The sequence below is a fragment of the Belonocnema kinseyi genome, chromosome 5, assembly GCF_010883055.1.
Source record: "Belonocnema kinseyi isolate 2016_QV_RU_SX_M_011 chromosome 5, B_treatae_v1, whole genome shotgun sequence".
NCBI lineage: Eukaryota > Metazoa > Arthropoda > Insecta > Hymenoptera > Cynipidae > Belonocnema > Belonocnema kinseyi.
The window spans coordinates 57,907,124-57,912,094 of NC_046661.1; positions in this window are offsets into that span (position 1 = coordinate 57,907,124).

The window sequence follows — 4,971 nt, forward strand, 5'->3', positions numbered from 1 at the left end:
TTCTTATTAATTTGTTATTATTAATATATATTAAAAACGTATTTTTGTTTCTATCTCACCAAAATGTAGTCTTTATAGTACTGACTTTTTTATATCTGTGTTACAAAGTAATGTGTGTGTGTTTTTTTTTTAAATAAACAATATAATTTATTTAATTAACCTAAAATGAAGATAACACAAAGAACAATTGAGAAAAGAAGAATTAAGGATAAATAATCAATACTCGAAATGATATAAGGAACTTTTATATACACGACTCTATCCTGATGAGGAAAACGTATAGTTTTCAAAACGTCGAATAATTTGAATAAAGGATTCTATCAACACCTTAATCCTATGGTCTGTAGTAGGTCATTTTGAACAGCTCATCTGTTGTTTTAATTAATAATCAATTTGTTGTTATTTATACAAGTAAACTTGATACAAAGAATAGTCCGAAAATATATCAGAGATGCTTTTTTTAAACGGACTCTTTAGCACGCTTTTCTCCGGACTCTATATGCCGTCTCTTTTTCTCTTCAAGATTCAAACATATGGGGTCTGAAGATTATGTTTATATTTAATTAAATTGCCTATGAGCATTTTTTGATATATTACAGCGAAATGAGATCTAGAAGGAAGTAAAGTTAGGAACCCGTTTTTCTACAGAATGACACACGTTAACCCACGCAAATAAAAAAGACGTATGATGTGAAATATAAATAGCTATCATAATAAACTCTTAGAAAAGTAGTACCTTAATGTTTGTCCTATAGTCTATTATTATTTTATTATTTGTTACTATTTATTTAATAAATTATATTATAATTTTAGCGCACGCTTGTTTGTAAACTGAGTAAAATTTCGTTTACATTTATAGTTTATGGAAGAACTATTTTTTGGCAAATGTGTTGGTTAAAAATCATATAGTCTAATTTAAATATTTCATACATTATGTCACATATAATTTTATTTATAATTTATGTTTTGATAACAATGTTTTAGTATAATTTTAAATTAAATAATCTATATTGTGTGAATGTGTTTATATAACTCGATATAAAGTTAGCGATTTAATTTAGTCTGAGAAAAAGCAAAACATTTTGCTCTGTTTTCGGATGTTCAAGCAAGGTTAGCAAAAACCTAGATGTTAGGTTTCATCAATTTCCCTTGCCTAAAAAAGGGTTTGTTAAACTGGTTAATAAAAGTTGGTCTGAAGAAATGATCGTTCGGAGAAAGCAATGGGAAAATGTTCTAAAATTGGAGAAGAAGGTAATCTCAAACATATGTGTGTTTGTTCTCTGCGTTTTAAAAGTGAGGATTACTCATTTCGAACATTGATTTCTAGAGCAAAATATATTTTCTAATATTTTGAATTTATAAAAATTTTAGATATACCATTCAAGTAATCTTGATTTTCCATCATTTTATTTTATACATGCAGCAAAATCGTTTTTGTTTTTTGTGGATTGCAGTACAGGGAAGAAGTTCTTAAAACTGATACCGCAAACTTTACGATTGTAAACAAAAAGCAATTAGCTTTATGCTCGTTTCATCATCCGGCTGTTTTCCATAAAATAATATGCATCCAGCATGTAATACCGTTTCTCCTTCCACACAATTTTTACACGAAGGAGTGGATAACGTAAATTTACAAATTTCAGCAATGCTTAGCGACATCTTTGGACATACTAAGCACGAAAAGCGATTAAAATTCACTAACAACACAATGTATTAGTTGCAAAGTAACCCCGTTGTCTCCGGCCATTTTTTTTTAAATCCCCCTTCTGATATCATGATTTCAGATCCCAATAGATCTGTCCAGTCCATGCCCGTTCCTCCCACCACTGAAACCACTATGCGCGCTCAACTAGTGAGCCCGGGAGACTTGAAGGGGTTCGAACTTTTCATGTTCGCGTTACAGTACACTGTACAACACACAGGTATAACATTGCTTGAAACTATACAGCATTTACCACGTGCACCATAACAGACATTACACTGTCTGCAAGTATCAACGAACATGTTAACCGTTCTAACTGTCACGCAAAGTAACTAACACATATATCAGAGCTGAATTTGGAAAATATTTTAAAAAGTTTGGAGGTATATTTTTATGCTTTCTTATGACGTAAACTTGCATTTGAAGATAAACTTCCTTAAAATTAAACAAAAATTCAAATACACTGCATGCAAATATCAACGGAAACGTTTAACGCTCAAGGATTTCGAAAGACCTTGAAATATTTCACGTAGATTTCACAGGGACCGAACAGAAATTACAGAAGATCACAGAAATATTTCAACAGCTTTCATATACATTTCCACGACTATCAAGATTTCCATGATTTCAAAATATTTCAAAGGGATTTCGTAGATTTGATCAATTTCTATATACTTGAAAGGATTTCAAAGATTCCGCATATTTCTCGAAAGATGTTAGAGAAACTCAAAAGATTTCAAAAGATCAGAAAATTATTTCACGAACATTTCACAGAGATTTCCAAGATCCCACGGATTTTAAAGTATTCACGAAGATTTCATAATCCCAACATAGATTTTCATGATTAGGAAGACTGGTATTAAAATTTTTTTTATCAATACTCAGTGAATCGTTGCATTGCTTGCATGTATGAAACTCAGTTTTTCAAAATGCGAAAATTATGAAAAAAAGCAAGAGAAAACGGGAGAGAAATTAAAGAAGGAAATTAGGCGAGATATGGCTGCAACTAGGAAAGAAATAAAGAAATGGGAAAAGTCAGAGACCAGTTAGAAAAAAGGGTGCAGTCATCGAAACAAAAACTAGAGAAATAGGAAAATTAAAATAAAAAGTAGAGGAGATGCAAGGTAGGATACATAAACTAAAGCTCGAACCAGGATTTTGTTGGGGCGAGAGTGGGAATGAGGAGAAGGAAAGACTGAGAAAATAGAACAAAAAATAGAAAGGAAAGAGAGGGAAGAAAGAAAACAAACGTAGTGATAATGGGTATACGATTAGAGGGCAAGAAGCTGAAGGAAGGTGTGGAAGAAGTACAAAAAGGATTGATGCAAAGGTAGAGATAGAGGAAGTGAGAAGTGTAGGAAGAGAAGAGCGAAGACGGGAGAGAATGGTACTGGTGATACTAAAGAAATGGGAACATAAGAGGGAAATGATGACGAAGAAGAGGATGTTATATGAAAGCTCGGAGAGAATGGAAGATGATTTGATATAGGTACAAAGGAAGATGCAGTACAAGTTAAAGAAAATAGCGGAAGAGAAAATAAAAAAGATAAAAAGAAACCGGGTTAAGTATGGGATAATACAGATAGATGGAGTATGGTGGGCTTGGTATGAAGAAAGGGAAGAGATAGTAAGATATGAGGAGCAGGGGAACTAGGAAAGGAAGGAATGGGAGATAGAAAAAAAAATGGTAAGAAGGAAAAAGAGACGAGAAACGAAAGTAGGGAAGAATGAAAGATATGTTACTGGAATATAGCAGAATTAGAGAGAAAGGATAGGGAGTTTATGAGAAATTTGACACCACGGGATGTAGTCATAATTATGAAGACGTGGCTAGATGAAAAAGGATGGGAAAGAGTAAGGGGAAGGTTACAAAGAGGTTATGGGAGGAATGGTGATGGGAGTAAGGAACGAATGTATAACAGGATAAGATAAGATAGAGAGGAATGAACAAAAAGAATGATTAATAGTAGAAGAGGTAGACATGGAAGAAGAGAATTGGCGGGTAGTGAGGGTTTATGTGGACGGTGATATGCAGGAGAAAACAGAGAAGATAAAAGAAATGATTGAAGAAAATAAAGAAGAGATTAGGCTTATGATAGGTGGGGCTTTCAATTCGAGAACAGGAGATAGAGAAGGAAGGGAATGGGGAAAAGAGAGAGAAAGAAAATTCAAAGTTAAGGTACTAAATGAGGAGGGAAAAAGATGTTGGAGAGCTTGGAGGAGTTCGAAAGGTTTATCTTAAACGGAAACATAGAGGGAGATGAGAAAGGAGAATATTCGGGTCACTTTGCACAAACAAAAATCAAGTTTGTATATGAGGGAATAGAAGTGGATGGGATGAGGACTGTAAAGAGAAAAAATAAGGTCAGAAAGGAATGAAGAAAGTGAATAAAAGAAGAAAGTAATGCAAAAGAATATAGGGGAAAAAAGAAAGAGTATAGTGAGTTGTGCGAACAAAAGAAAGAGGAAGGGATGGAAAGGTTGGAGGAATAGGCGCAGAAGGCTAGGATGGAAGAAGAGGTATGGAAGGTAGTAAATAAAGAAAGAAAAAGAAGAAAAAGAATAAACCAAGATATTGAAATGGTAGAATGGGAAACAATTCTTTTGGATTTTCTAGGAGAAGTAGAGAGAAAAGTTAGGAAGAGGGGGGGGGGAATGTAGTAGAGGAAGAGATGAGGAAGAGGACATAACAAGGGTAGAAATAGTCAAGGTTTTAGGAATAATGAAGGATAGAAAGGCACCTGGCATAAATGAGATTCCAAATAAAATATGGAAATATGGAGGGGCGGAACTAGAGGAACGGACATTCATAATATGTAATTGAGTATGGTAAGAGAGGGGTGACCAGAGTTATTGTAAGAAGGAGTAGTTATACCAATAGTGAAGGAAGGAAAAGGAGAAGAGGTTGCAGATTATAGGTGTATGACGCTGATGTCAGGATTGTATAAAGTATATATAACTGTTTTGTCGGAGAGATTGAAGATACAAGTTGAGGAAAAAAAGATAGAGCCCAATGACCAACCCCTTTTTGGTGGAGGGGAGAGGACCCGCAGCAGCCCCTGCGTGGACGAGAACCAGCACTCCATCTTCGATCTTCAAACCGTACGGTTGTTTTATCATTGTCAAAACGTCAAGACTCTGAATAAAAAAATACTATCTTAATTTAGCATACTCAAATTCAGGATTTTTCTTTTATTTTAATTTTAAAGTATGATTATAAAATCCTTTTATAAGACTTTCAGCACAACGCCACACGAACTCCAGTTCCT